This window comes from Stomoxys calcitrans, chromosome 1 (assembly GCF_963082655.1).
Source record: "Stomoxys calcitrans chromosome 1, idStoCalc2.1, whole genome shotgun sequence".
Taxonomy (NCBI): domain Eukaryota; kingdom Metazoa; phylum Arthropoda; class Insecta; order Diptera; family Muscidae; genus Stomoxys; species Stomoxys calcitrans.
Window position 1 is genome coordinate 135,925,094 of NC_081552.1, and position 16,098 is coordinate 135,941,191.

General features: G+C 41.2%; 1 protein-coding gene across 1 annotated transcript in view; it reads left to right on the plus strand.

The window, feature by feature from the left end:
- Window positions 1–16,098, plus strand: part of LOC106092072 (uncharacterized) — a 147,629-nt gene that overhangs the window by 57,408 nt on the left and 74,123 nt on the right. The window lies entirely within an intron of this gene.

Genomic DNA, 16,098 nt, shown 5'->3' on the forward strand with positions numbered 1-16,098 from the left:
GATTGTCCTGTTTACTGTCCGTAAATATGTTCATACACGACGTGCTCGCGTTAACACCACACCACTTCACGCACTCCGTGATCGCCCGGATCTCCGCCCGCAGGACCGTATTATGGTCAGGAATCTAAAACAGATCTCAGTCCTTGGGTTCTCATTGTAGACAGCAGACCCACTCTGTCCTCTAGCTTTGATCCATCTGTTTAACATGATCTTCCAGATGGCAGTACTAGGGTTCCATCAATCGAAGACTGTGCCGCCGGCAGCAGTGCTTCGCACTCGACCTTAAGTGCCGTCTCAGGTATCCGATCGAAAATCTCTTCCATTCCTCCCAGGTTTCCTATCGTCGCCTCGATTATACCGCAATGGTATGACTTGATCCTATCCTCTATCCATTCTCCCATCGCCTTAAGACTCATAGCCGCAATGGCGGCCTCACATTTAATCTGTATGTCTATGGGTCGGATATCTAGAATGATCTCCATTGCCCTAGTAGGAGTAGTCTCATCGCTCCGTCTTTTCCAAGACATCATGCTGTGGTTTTAGCAGTTTTACCCTGAGGCGGCAGCCCTTGCCGAAAAAAGGCTCCATCGGATAAAACCGGCTGCCATACAAGGATCTTTATCTATCTTAGTATTTCAAATCATAATTAAATGGGATTCTTAGGATTAGGTGATGGTACCATCGTCGGCTCCCTATTCGTTAGGCTGCATTGAGACTCCTGTCGCTGCTCTGCCTAATGTTTCAATATTAGGATCTTTACTTATTCTAGTTTTCCGAGTCTTGAAGTCGGTGATAGGTCCGTCGTTGGGTTCCTGTTTGATAGGCTGTGTTGGGTCTCTCGCCACTGCACTGCCTGATATTTAAGTATTAAGATCTTTGCTTATCCTAGTCTCTCTAATATTGAGAGTTCGTTGGGTGGTATTAAGTCACTTGTCACTGCACTGCTTGATTTCTCAATATGAGGATTTCTACCTATCCCAGTCTTCCTAATCTTGAAAAAGACATCTTTGGTTCCGTAGTGCGCTATTCCTTTAGTCTTAGCCAAACTCGTCACGGAGATTTGATCAATGCCCACCACACGGAGAGTTCCTTCCTCCTCCTCCTCTCTCCCACTTCTCTGCGACCAAACCTTGGTTTTGCTTGCCCAAGAATCCCAACATTCGTTATGTCGTAAATTTACTGCCCCATCCCTTGATGAAGACCGTACCCTTTGTGAGCTGGGGGATGTCCATCTTTCTCACCAGGTCGAGCATTGCGCCCTCCCAGGGAGCGTGGATAACTCTGGCGAGCTGTTGGACGGTATCAATACATTCCGCCGACGCAAAACGCAGCGTAAAGATGTCCGCTCTATACTTGCAGCTCATCATTGGTATGGGTGGACCCTCTACAGAGTTTCACACATGTTCGAAAATTCGATCGTAAACCAGATCCTCTACTTGGTACCGATGATCTGGTGGAATCCTACCGGATGCACTGCCGATATTGTTCGAAAATTCGATCGTAAACCAGATCCTCTACTTGGTACCGATGATTTGGTGGAATCCTACCGGATGCACTGCCGATATTGATGGCTGCATAAGTCAGCTCATCTCTGTTGTGCTTCCTTGCCACTCTGTCGTAAGAGGGCGGGTCCTTACCATTCTCAGCGACCATATTCCCTTCCGTGATGGCTGTGGCCTCCTTTTGGAAGTCACAGTCCTTCATGAAGACTCAGGGGCCGTGCGCGCTTCCTTCGTTTCTGTTCCAACTTTGTCTACCTCCGCGGGACACTGTCTGGAGTCTCCATTGCGGGCTGGCTGGCTTGGCTTTCCCAGAGTACTTGGGCAAATTTTCTTCAGTATTTTAGCAGTGTTGTGCTCTTCGGGAGATCAGATTATTTTTCCAGTTTCCGTAGAAGTTCTTGGAATGTCAGTTCTATACCTTTCATCATCCTTCACTTTCGTCCGATTACGATGCCGGTACCTACTCCTCTATCTCCTTCGTCGTGCACCGGATCGCTTTCTCGGTCTGCTTGGGAGCTTAGGAAAACCATCGCTTACTTCCCGATGCATTCAACTCTCGATTCGGCTGCGATGACTGTTTCATCGACACAGTCGCTGTCTGAATCCGATTCAGAAACACCACCTTTACTTAAAGGCTGGGGATGAACTGTGCATCCCTCTGGTTTATCCGTCAGATGTTGAGTCCATTTCTAGCCTACTCCAAAAGGGTTAACATTTTTTTCTTAATATGTAATACCAAGTCCGAGACACGAATATATATTCATTTTTCTTTGAGGAGCGAAATAAAAACACGTCCGCTTCACTCAACGGCTAAAATTTTTTACATAAGTGAGCTCGTAGTCCTATCTGTACCGTTATGATACCAATAGCTATACTGACCTGCTTCTTACTTCCTTTCAATAATAACCTCGTCTTCTCACGATCTGGATCCTTCCACATGGATTTTAGGCATCAACTCTACCGTAAAAAAAGTTTATTAATAAGTTACTTACTAAAATATGCATTAGGGCAGGCTTGGGATCTGTGGATCTAAAAATATGGGTCAGCAAAGAAACTCAACAAGGAGGTGTACTTTCTCCTCTACTTTGGAATATAGCCAATAATAATTTATTATTGTCTCTGGAAGAAAAAGGCGTAAAAGTGATCGCGTATGCTGGTGACGTGGCAATTGCGCTTAGGGGAAGTTTCCCAGTACTCTAAGAGATATCTCTCTGCGTGCAACAGCAATGTGGGCTACCGAAAGTGGTCTGGGTATAAATCCGTTCAAGACAGAAGTAGTTCTTTTCAGCAGGAGATACAAGTTTTCTACAGAGGAACCTGTCTCTTTGGAGAGAAGGAGGAGATAATGTTCCATTTACAGAAAGCGCAAAATACCTGGGTGTTTTGCTGTACAGGAAATTGAACTTCAAATCCAATATTTTGAATATTTTTGGTTTATACCGCAGACGTCAGACCTATAATGCTCTATGGTGTTGTGATCTGGTGAACGGCGCTTCAAAAGGAAGTGGTCGAATGGCTGAGATATAATGTCATCACGACGATTGGCGAAATATCTTCTCAAACAGCCACGCAGCCATTCCCTGGAGAACGTATTTCTGAACACAAAAACCGCCCTCGGCTTTCGCAGATCTCTCAAAGAGATGGCTGAACAGTTCAAAATTTGCCTGTTCTGGTTTTCGGGCCACAGAGTTATCCCAGGGAATTGGAAAGCGGATGAGCTTGCGAGACTAGGAACTACCCTAGACATTCCAGGGATACTAGAATCTGTGGGTATGCCTCTAGCGACACGTAAGCTTAGTTTTCAGGACCGGGCCCGAAGAACAACGAATTATAGATGGTCACAAAGAGGCGGCTGTAAGCATTCCGACATTATGTGGTCTTATATAGGCTTGAAGATGTCTACCGCTTTGCTGTCACTGGCTAGAACAGACGTTTCAGTCATTGTGTACTCCATGACAGGGCACTGTCTGAACGGAGAACATGCTGACAGACTGAAAATTGCCAGTAACGACTTTTGCCGAAGCTATGAGGACGTCGAGTAAGAAGAAACTATAGAACACATTCTGTGTATGTTTGCGCACTAGCAGTCAAAAGTAGTTCCACTTTAGGTTCTTATTTCTTTGAGAACCTGTCTGTTTTAGCGAATGTGAACATTCGCATGTTATTGGACTTTTTAAAGCGATCTGGATAGTTCAACGATAGGAACTAGAAGGCATCTTCCTTCTTCTGTTCCTGTGGTATCACAATGGACGAAAATGTCTAAGAAAGTCTGATGGCAGACTGCCACTTAAACTTAACCTATTCCGTTATGGCCCGGCACCCAAACGATGCGGAGTTGACCATTTTCAGAGAAGGCGTTAATCTCCTTCTTACACTGCAAGACTGTTCGTGCGCTTACCCTCCTGGTTGTTGTTGCCCATATGGCCTGTTTACTGTCCGTAAAGTTGTTCACACTCGACGTCCTCGCGTTAACACCACACCACCTCACGCATTGCGTGATCGCGCGGATCTCCGCCTGTAGGGCCGTATTATGGTCAGACAGTCTAAAACAGATCTAGGAGGGCGCAAAGCTCGACCTGGTGAAAAAGATGGATATCGCCCACCTCACAAAGGCTACGGTCTTCATCAAGGGATGGCGCAGAAAATTTGCGACGAAACGCATGTTGGGATTCTTAGGCAAGCAAAACCAAGTTTGGTCGCAGAGAAGTGGGAGATCTTTCACAGGGAGGAGAAGGAGGAAGGAACTCTCTTTGTGGTTGGCATTGATCAAGTCTCCGTGACGAGTTTGGCTAAGACTAAAGGCATGGCGGTGTCGGAGAGGTCCGCACTACGGAACCAAAGCTGTCTTTTTCAAGATTGGGAAGTCTAGGATAGGCAGAAATTTTCATTCTGCGACACCAGGCCGTGCAGTGGCAAGTGACTCAACACCGCCCAACAAACAGGGGGCCGACAACGGGACAATTGCGGCATCTCTCAATATTGGAAAGACTAGGGTAAGTAAAGATCCTAATACTAAAATATCGGGCAGTGCAGTGGCGAGAGACCCAACACAGCCTAACAAACAGGAACCCGACGACGGACCCATCACCGACTTTAAGATTCGGAATACTGGGATAGGCAACGATCCTAATATTGAAACATTAGGCAGCGCAGCGACAGGAGTCTTAATGCAACCCAACGAACAGGCAGCCGATGATGGTACCATCACCTACTCCCAAGAAACCCATTTAATTAAGATTTGGAAGACTAAGATAGGCAAAGATCCTAGTATTGAAACACCAGGCAGAACAGGGAATGGAAACCCAGTAAAGCTTAACGAACAGGGACCAGACGATGGAACCATTACCGATTTTATAAAAAGTCGGATGACAGGAAAGTCAATGCAGTCTAAAGAACAGGGAGCAGACCAGACCATCATCACCTACTCCCAAGATACCCATTTACTGGAGGACCAATGATTGAAGTAATCCAGATAAACCTCCACCGGAGCGAGACTGCTTCACACGCTCTGATGGAGAAAAACAGCAAGGGCAAGATTCATATAGCCTTAATTCAGGAGCCATGGACGATCCGGAACAAACATACGTGATAGTGTCTTGTGAGAGACAGTTCTGTTTTCATTTTGCTCCAATAATTTTCTGGTTATTTACAATAAAATATAACAAAAGTTCATCACTGTTTGTCTATTTCCACGTGAAATTGTATCTGACACAATATCTGTTTGTTTTGAGAAAAACTGTCCTGTATATTATCAAATAAAAGCAAACATTTTATTTTGGTTTTGAATCAATTGAAATAAACAAAATCAGTGCAGTGCGGTACACACATACATACATAAAAAAGAAAAATACTTTCTGTGCTCAAAAGTTTTTTTTTTTCTTGCTTTTTTCTCAAACGCCAACGCCAACAACAAAAATATTATGTCTCAGCTAAGTGAATCGTTTCAAGAGAAACTGATGGCTGACATTACACACGCCAACAATCAGCTTGAAGAAGAGCTGGTGGCTAAGTTAACGGGATCGTCAAAGAGGGAGAGAGATGATTCGTCAAATCCAGAGAGCAAAGCGAAAACACCTAAGCTGGCTCGATATGAAAGAGATATAATGCATGAAATGGAAGTGTGTTTTGAGAGGCAGTGGACGATGTTCAAAGAAGCTCTTAAAGAAACTGAAGAGAGATTGAACACGTCCATGAATAAGAGATTTGAAGAAGTGGAACTGAAGCTGTTAAATTATGTAGATACACACATATAACGAATTGAGGCAAAGTCAAACGAAATAAATGAACGACTACTGAAAGCTGAAACTGAATGTGCAGAAATAGTTAGCATGAGAGAAGATATTAAAAACCTTCGAGCCCATCTGGCAAAACAAGAAAACTTGGCGGTATCATGCGATCTTCGTGTTAATGGCATTCCTTGTTACCCGTCGGAGAACTTAGATCATATTTTTGACTGTATATGTAAGGCACTGAATGTAGCAACACCTCCATATAAGTCAATATATCGATTGAAAGGTAAAAGAGGAAACAATAGCCCTGATACTACTATAATTGTTCAACTTTTAACGCCATTCGTGAAAAACTATATCTTAAAGATGCTGGCACAGTTCAGGAAAAAATTTAATGGTCAATTATGTTTACATCACATTGGTTTTGATTCCAATCAATGTGTATACATCAATGAAAATCTTACTTCGACGAATTTTAAAATCTTGCAAACGGGTATTAAATTGAAAAGACAGAAAAAAATCTCCTCGATCTACTCTTTTCGCGGCTTAATATATGCCAAGACTGCCCCCAACACTGAGCCAATTCATATTGCAAACGAGGTAGATTTTGACCAGTTTTTTCGTCATGCTATTGATACTGTTTAATGTCTTTCCAAACTATATTTTTTTTTCAAACCAATCTTTTGCATATTTTTTAATTTTTTTATTAGCGAAAATAGTAATACATATTTTAATGAATTCATTACAAAATTCTCCTTCATTTCAAATTCTCAAATTGAAAGCGTTGCCACTTCTAATAAATGTCTTTAACCAATAGTACTTTGGGTTCCAATAACGGATCATATTACATGATTAAAGTACTCTGTAGACAGAAAACTGGCCTGAATATCTGTCATATTAATGCACAAAGCCTGAAAAGGAAAATAGATGAATTTCGGCACAATTTCGAAATGTCTGGAGTTGACGTAATATGTGTGAGTGAAACCTGGTTTAATTCTTCTATTACTGACAGCATAATAAGTGTTGAGGATATAATGTATATAGAAATGATCGAAGCTCCCTTGGAGGTGGTGTGGCGTTATATGTAAAGAATAACTTACCCTGCAAAGTAATTTTTAAATCTGAACAAAATGAGAAAATTGAATCAATCTTTGTCGAGCTTGTTATTAATACCCGTAAAATTCTATTGGGTTGTGCATATAGACCAAATTGTCATATACCGTATGAATGTATTTTCGACACTATCCTTGATATTTCTGTGCACTACGATGATGTTATAATAGCCGGCGATCTCAATTCTAACCTTTTAAAGGAAAAAACACTTATTGAGTCGTTTAACTCCATGGGATTGTATGGGGTAAATACTACAATACCAACTCACTATACAACAACTTCGAACAGCCTGATTGACATATTTCTTGTTTCAAAATCTGATAATGTTCTACTATACGATCAGCTTAGTATGCCCTGTTTTTCTAAGCATGATCTCATATTTCTGACATATGATGCTGTGCACACACCAGAACAAAAACAGACAAGTTATTTTAACTTTAATAAAATAAATTATGATACACTTGCTTCTGAAATACACAACATTGATTGGAGTAAGATATATGACATTTATTCTACTGATGATCAGTTAACGTTTCTTAGTGAAAATCTATTATATCTTCTTGACTGCACCGTACCTATTTGCACACCACGTCCTCGAAAAGCTCAGAACTGTTGGTTTAGTGAGTCAATTAAAAAATTAATTGACAAGAGAGATTTGGCTTACAGACGATGGAAACGTTTTAAATGCCCAATGCTCCATGAAGAATACCGAACACTCAGAACTGATGTAAATAAAACAATTAATCGCGCAAAAGCTGGCTATTACGCCAACAAATTCCGCCTGGCTACCGATTCCAAAAAAAAGTGGAAAACAATACGAGAAATTGGTGTCGGGTCCACTCCTATAGTTGAAATTGATGCAAATCCTGATGAACTGAACGCATCTTTCCTAAACAGCACAACATATCTTGAAGATAATAATATAGAAACAAACCCAATAAATGTCATATCAAACACACCAGCATTTCCTGACTTTACAACTTTTGAATTTGCATGTATTCGGCCTATTGATGTTTATGAGGGTTGCATGAGTATAAAATCAAATGCAGTTGGTTTGGATAACCTAGACCCAAAATTCATAAAATCCACCTTACCATACACACTGTCGTATATCACATACTTCTTCAACACAATTCTAACAACTGGCAAATATCCGACCACATGGAAACATTCAAAAGTTATACCTGTGCCAAAATCGAAAAATGGAAATGAATATCGTCCCATATCAATTCTGCCTTTCTTCTCAAAAGCTTTTGAAAAGATAATTCACAAGCAAATAAGCGCATACTTAAACGAGCATCGCCTCTTATCCAGCAAACAGTCTGGCTTTAGGCCAAGACACAGCTGTGTTACTGCTTTAATCGATGTTACCGAAGATATTAGGTCAAATATTGATGATGGACTGGCTACTTGCCTAGTACTGTTGGATCACTCAAAAGCTTTTGACTGTGTTAACCATGAGCTGTTGTGCTTGAAACTGAAGCACTATTTTAATTTTTCTGCATCTGCTGTGTTGTTAGTTAAAAACTATCTCTGCCAAAGAACTCAGTCGGTTGTAATCAAGGATATAATGTCCAAATCTCTTCAATTTTGAATTGAATAAGGGTGTACCGCAGGTTTCGATTTTGGGACCACTGCTTTTCTCGATGTACATAAATGACCTACCACCACGGCTCAGATACTCCTCTATACATATATACGCTGATGATGTCCAGCTCTATCTGAGTTTTGCTAAACCTGAAATACGTCAAGGTTTTTTAAAAATAAATGAAGATTTGGGCATTATTTCCAACTGGGCTCATGCCAACTATCTGAACATAAACCCTAAAAAATCAAACTGCATCTTAATTTCAAATCGCAACCATAATATTATTACTGAAGAACATATATTAATTGGTGAGCAACACATACAGCTAGTCGAAAAGGCTAAAAATCTTGGTATAACTTTCAATAACTCACTGACATGGACCGATCACATAGTTGCGACTACTGGAAAAATATTTGGTATGCTAAGAACACTGTACCAAACACAATCGTTTACGCCAAAACACATTCGCCTCCTTTTGGCTAAAACGTACTTACTGCCTGTGCTCTGCAATGGATGTGAACTGTTTAGTAAATGTGACTCTAGGAGCACTATACGACTGGAGACAGCTCACAATGCAATAATAAGATATGTTCATGGCCTAAATCGATACGAGAGCTGTTCACCCTATGAAAAAAGCATATGCAATATGAAATTTGGCGATTTTCTAGATATAAAAAATCTGTTACTATTGCATAAAATCATTTATGAAAAATGTCCAGAATACCTGTACCAAAAGCTGCAGTTTGGGAGAACAAACAGAAGGATACTATTGGTGATGCCTCGATATCGCCTTTTGATATCACAATGGCAATATCTAACAAATGCGATCCGCCTATGGAACTCACTACCCTTGTCAATACAATCTATTTGCAACGCAAATTCATTTAAAAAAGCTTTACAGAAAAATCTTTAAATAATCTTAATATTGATAATGTCTTAATTAAATAATGTTTATATTGTCAAAATTATTTGTTAATTAATTATATATTACAAATGTTACTTTATATACTACTAATCTCTGTTGAACTGTGTTAAATGTCATTGATATCTCACATACAGTAATTATAAGATCATTGTTATCTTGTTGTATGTGAAAACGAACAAATAAATCTAAATCTAAATCTAAGTTTCTGGACTGAACCATACCAACTACCAATTTTTCTATGCTAACACTGGTACCCGGTCGAGGACCTGTGTTATTTGTCATAAAAATTTGAATTATATATTTTCCCCAGAGTTGTCAACGCCGGATACAACAGTGGGGAGACAGGAAGACGGTGGAGCATACCTGGGATCACTTTATCTGCCTTTCGACTCTCCGACACCGCCACCCACGTCGGAGCTGTAATGGCTGGTGAGGAAAGCAAAACAGACAGGAAATGAGGTACTAATAGGTGCGATGCGAACTCTCACCACATTTCGTGGGGTAGTACCAACACTAATAAGCGGGGCCAAGCTCTGGCAGAGTTCTTGAATGGTAACGACCTAATAACACTTAATATTGGTAACACCGCTACCTTTGTTAATAGGATTAGGGAGGAGGTATTAGATGTGACGATATGTTCAGAAAATCTGATCGATGAGGTTCACGATTGGAGGGTCTCCATGGAACACTCTTTCTCTGACCATCGTTACATTAGGTTTAGAATAGCAGATAGACCTGGCAGAGTTCTTGAATACTAACAACCTAATAACACTTAATATTGGTAACACCGCTACCTTTGTTAATAGGATTAGGGAGGAGGTATTAGATGTGAGATATGTTCAGAAAATCTGATCGATGAGGTTCAGGGTCTCCATAGAACACTCTTTTTCTGACCATCGCTTCATTAGGATTAGAATTGCACGGTCAGCACCGAATCTGATAAGCTTCCGGAATAAGTTGAAAACCAACTGGACAAAATTCGGAAGGCTACTCAGAAGAAGACTTGGGCAAGATAATTTATATTGTCCAAGCATAGAAGAGTTTGACGAAAATGTCAACAGGATAACGACTGCACTGGTGGGATCCCTGTGTCTCTCTCTTAAAAATCCCATGTCCAAACTTAAACTTTAGTAGACGACATGGGAGTGAGAGCAGAGACAACGGAGGACATGTTAAGGCTTTTGATAAAAACCCATTTTCCACAGGATACGACGGGACTCACGGAGACACCGGAATCTTGGAATAATGACGTTGATCGAAAGTTTATAATAACGGAATTCATGGTGAAGGAATCCTTGAAGAGCTTCAAACCATTTAAGTCACCCGGACCTGATGAAAATTTCCGGCGTTACTGCAGAAAGAGGCAGATTATCTGGCGCCTCGTCTGGCCAAAATTTTCACAGCGTGCCTATGTCTTTCATATACTGAACACCTGGCAGGAGGCAAGGGTGGTGTTTATACCCAAGCCCGGCAAGACAAGTTATGCGACACCAAAGGCCTACAGACCCATAAGCCTTACGTCCTTTCTACTCAAAAACATGGAACGTATTGTGGACATCATGATAAGGAGTATGACATCCAGCGAACTGCTCAAGTACAAACAGCATGCCTATGTCAAGGGTTGTGCAAGGTTGTGCATAAAATAGAAGAATCCGTCGATGCCAAAACGTACACACAATGTGCGGAGCGACACACTGAACCAATCCTTAGACCAGTACCAGGTGATCCCGGTCCTTAGAGACTGGATACACCTTATGCTATGGAACAGGTGGATAAATTGTGTGTCCCATGACATAAATATAAGGGAGAAAGTCTCACAGGGCACGCCACAGGGGGCAATTTATCGTCACTACTATGGGTGACCACCATAAATGATCTATTACGGATGCTGACTGAGGAGGGATTTGAACCCGACGATGTTATAATACTTCTAAGGGGTAAGGATCCGAACGAGCTATGCAGAAGGGCCGAAAGGATTTTGCATATGGCATATGACTGGGCTAGACCCAGAGGTTTCAATGTTAACACAGAGAAGACTGAAATATGACTGTTCACGAGGAAGACGAAGGTGGGCCAATTTAACGCACCACGTTTCCTCAATAAGACGATTTCGATATCCGACAAGGTCAAATACTTAGGTGTGATCTTGGACAGGAAACTGAATTGGAAGTGTCACATTCAGGAGCGTACTGAGAAGAGATGTTGGGTACTATGCAGACGGGCCGTAGGCTCGAAATGGAGCCTGAATCCTAGGATAGTCCACTAGCTCTACAGGAGTGTGATTAGACCAATACTTACTTACACCTTAGTAGTTTGGTGGACTGCTATGGAGAAAAATGCAACAAAAGGACCATATAACAGGTTCAGAGAACATGTTGTCTTGACATAGGCGGAGCGACGAGAACCACGCCCGGGCACTGGAGACTATTCTAGATATCCGAGCCAATGACATACAGATTAAGTGTGAGGCAGCCACTGCGGCTATAAGACTTTAGGCGATGGGAGAATGGATTGAGGATGGGAGCAGCTCATACCATCGCGGTGATTGTCGCGGTCGGTAGGACGGCGAAATTCCTATGGGGGGATCCAGATCGTGAGAAGACGAGGCTACTGCTAAAAGGAAGCAAGAAGGAGGTCAGTATAGCTTTTGGTGTCATAACGGGACACATAGGACTACGAGCTGACTTATGTAAAATCGGTGCGGCAAGTGATAGCATGTGTAGGGCATAAGTGGAAGATGATTAGACGTTGGAGCATTTACTTTGTCATTGCCCGGCTTTCGCGTACAACAGATACCGGTACTTAGGTGGAGACACAATATCAGACTTGAACCAACTTAGGGGAGTGGTATTGAAAACAATTAAAGACTTTGTAAGTAGCACGGAATTCCTTACTTAAAATTTTCTTTTTAGAGGTTACTTTATAGTTTTCAGAGCGCACAACAAGCCGATTGCTGGCTTAGGTGTATGTCCATAGTGGCATTGGGCGGATTAATATCTGCATTCCCTTTTCAACATAACCTAACCTAACCTATATAAAATCGGTGCGGCAAGTAATAGCATGTGTAGGGCATCCGTGGAAGATAATGAGACGTTGGAGAATTTCATTTGTCATTGCATGGTTTTGGCGTCTAACAGATACCGGCACTTAGGTGGAGACACAATATCAGACATGAACCAACTTAGGGATGTGGTATTGAAAACAATTAAAGACTTTGTAAGTAGCACGGAATTCTTAACTTAAAATTTTCTTTTTAGAAGTAACTTTATAGTTTTTAGAGCGCACAACAAGCCGATTACTGGCTTAGGTGTATGTCCATAGTGTCATGGGGCAGATAAATATCTACACACTCTTTTCAACCTAACCTAAGTGCGTTTAATTGACCCACCTTCGTCTTCCTCGTGAACAGGCAGATTTCTGGGTCTAGCCCAGTCATATGCCATACGCAAGACCCTATCGGCCCTTCTGCATAACTGGTTCGGGTCCTTAACCTTAGAAATATTAAAACATCGTCTGCGTAGCAGACGGGTTCAAATCTCTCCTCAGTCAGCATCTGTAATAGATCTGTTTCGTGCTTTGTTTCACTTTCTCCCTTATATTTATCCCATGCGACACACAATTTATCCACCTGTTGCTTAGCATATGATTTATTCAGTCTTTAAGGACCGGGTCCACCCGGTGCTGATCTAAAGATTGAATCAGTGTGACGGTTTGCAGGATTCTTCTATTTTATGCACAACCTCGTGTAGGGCAGTCTCCACCGACCATCCCTTGACATGTTTTTGTTTTAGCAGTTAACTGGATGTTCTACTCTTTTTCATGGTGTCCAAAATACGTTCCATGGTTTTAAGTAAAAAGGTCGTTAGGCTTATAGGTCTGTAGGCCTTTCGGGTCACATAACTTGCCTTGCCGGGCTTTGGCATAAATAACCCCCTTGCCTCCTGCAAAGCTTTCGGAGTATATGCAAGTCCTAGGTACCCTGTTTTAGTCTCCTCAACAGCCGTTGCAGCTCCGACGTGGGTGGTGGTGTCGGAGAGTCGAAAGGCAGATACAGTGATGCCAGGTATACTGCATCGTCTCCCTGTCTCACCACTGTTGCATTCGACTTTGACAGCTCTGTGGAGCTGTACCAGTGTTTGCAAAGAATAATTTGTTGTTGATATGGTTCAGTCCAGAGACATTGTTTCGGGTCGTCCATGACTCCTGAATTAAGGCAATATGAATCTTCCTGATTTTCTCCATCAGAGCGTGTGTAGCAGTCTCGCTCCGGTAGAGGTTTATCTGAATTACCTCAATCATTGGTTCTCCAGTAAATGGGCTTCTTGGGAGTAGGTGATGGTCTCATTGTCCGCTCCCGGTTCTTTAGACAGTATTGACTTTCCTGTCACTGCACCAACTTTATTTAAAGTCCGGCGACGAACCGTGCATCCCTCTGGTTTATCCGTCTCTTCCTCATGCGTTTGAAGCATTACTCTCGACTACAGGTGCCAAGACAACCATACCTATAGAAGGGGTCTTACGCCACCACCGCAGCTCTTGGGTCTCTGGAGTCCATTCCTAGCCTACTTTAAAATTTCTTCATAATCGGAAGTACCTATTACGAGATACGGATCAATCCCATGGCAGCCGGTTGTACGTACCGGATTGACCCGATGAAGTCCTTTATCGGCAAGGGCTGCCGCCTCAGTGTACAACACACTGCTACAACAACAACAACGAGATACGGATATTTTTTTTTTTGATGAGCGAAATAAAACACGTCCGCTCCATTCAACGGCTACAAGAAGTTGTGTAAGTCTTGCAAAACTTTGATCGCACGTCAGTATCCCAATTTTGAGAGCTTTTGCCGAAACCGTAAAGAATGTACCATTTTGCACGTTTTAGTACCTAAAGGTACTAATATCAAGAAATTTCCTAGTCGCCCCATATGTACTGCCCAGGTGTGCCTGCTTCCCAAATTTCAGAGCTCCATCTCAATCCGTTTAGAAAGTACCATTTTATACCTTAATGTTCGAATTGCAAAAACAACTACTTGTTCAACAACATATACTGTCAAGGTGTAACTGTGTCCTAATGTCCTAAAATGCTACCTTTATTAACCGTGCATCACTCACCACTGGGATTCCCCTTTTTATTTTGAGTTAAAGTAGAGTATCGAATTACATTTAGCCTGTAATCGAAAGTTAATCGGTCAAGGTGTTTGTTCGAAAAAGGCTCCAACCACAAAAGAAAGAGAACGCAATGTTCTTCAATACAGGAAAAATTAGAACTGAATAAAGATCACAGTAAATACACATCTCAGAAAAAATATGGTTTAGGCAAACAAACGCTACGGGATTGAATACAAAAGAAAAGAAAGAAAACAATTTTCAAATATCTAGAAATTCTATAAAACGTTTGCTTTGATAAGGAGTGTAAAGTGCTTTTGCTTCTAGATATGTAAGCAGGGATATCTGGAAAAGTTATAGTAACATTTCTTCCACATGCTTAATTCAGCCTATTGTTCAAGGGGTAATCCGAAACTTCAACCACCGCAAATGAATCATTAAAAAATTTTTGGTTTCAGACAGCAAACATAATTTTGCCAAATCTTTTAATATCAAGACAGCTCCTTTATCTTGGAGCAATGTAAGACCTCAATTAATGACCTCTCAAAGTAGATGGAGGTTGATGGTGATGGCTCATCAAGTGCTATTGTATCTGATGGCATAATACATATGGAGATTCCGAAGAATCAGAAGAAGGAAACTCAAAAAAAACAGAAATCCCCCATTAGCCTTAGCAAAAAAGGCATATTGTGTTCTATTGGAATTTATTGAAAACAATAGTAGTCCATTAATTTCTTAGAAAGGTGCAATGCAGGTACATCGCATACAAACTAACCAAAAAAATTAGTAATACACACGCAAAAAGAGAAGTTTTTACATGGCATAGTACCTCAGAAATGTTGCCAGCATTAGGAGGGGAAATCCACCGCTGAAAATTTTTCTGATGGTTTCGCCAGAATTCGAAACAAACGTTCAGCGTCATAGGCGAACATGGTAACCTCTGCGCTACGGTGGTTAGTAAATATTATTACTTTGTTAGCAAATATTATATACCTTTTTTCTATTTTGTGTGCATTAGTGTTTTATTTATATATTTACTGTACATTTTTGTTTTCTTTAGATATTTGTTTAATATTTTATAGCCATTAAGCGAATAATGGAGGCCACCGTAGCGCCGAACCCCTGAGTGCAAATCCCGGCGCGAACACCAGAAAAATGTTCAGCGATGGTTATCCCCTTACTAAAGCTGGCTACATTTGTGAGTTATCGTGCCATTTTAAAAATTCTCTACCAAGTTGTATAGCTATGCGGGATGCCGTTGGGGATCGGTATAGAAAGGAGGCCCCTTATCATTGCGCTTAAACATTTATCGGACTGCACTAATTGATATGGGAGAAGTATCCCCTGTTCCATAGTGGAATGTTCATGGGAAAATTGAGTAAGCGAAGAAAGGTGGATTTAATTACATTGACAAAAAAGCACCTGTTGGCTAATCGTCATAATTTTTTATTATATAAACCATCAAATGCAACAAGACACTAAAATGGTTTCCGGAAATCTCACTCCTAAGAATTTTGAGAAAAATGTTAGTTGGATATTTTTGGATGTAAAAAATTGCCGAGTTTCGTCAAGCCAATTTCCCCCAAAACATGACCTTATATCACGGGAAATTTTTTTTTTACTAGTTGTAATC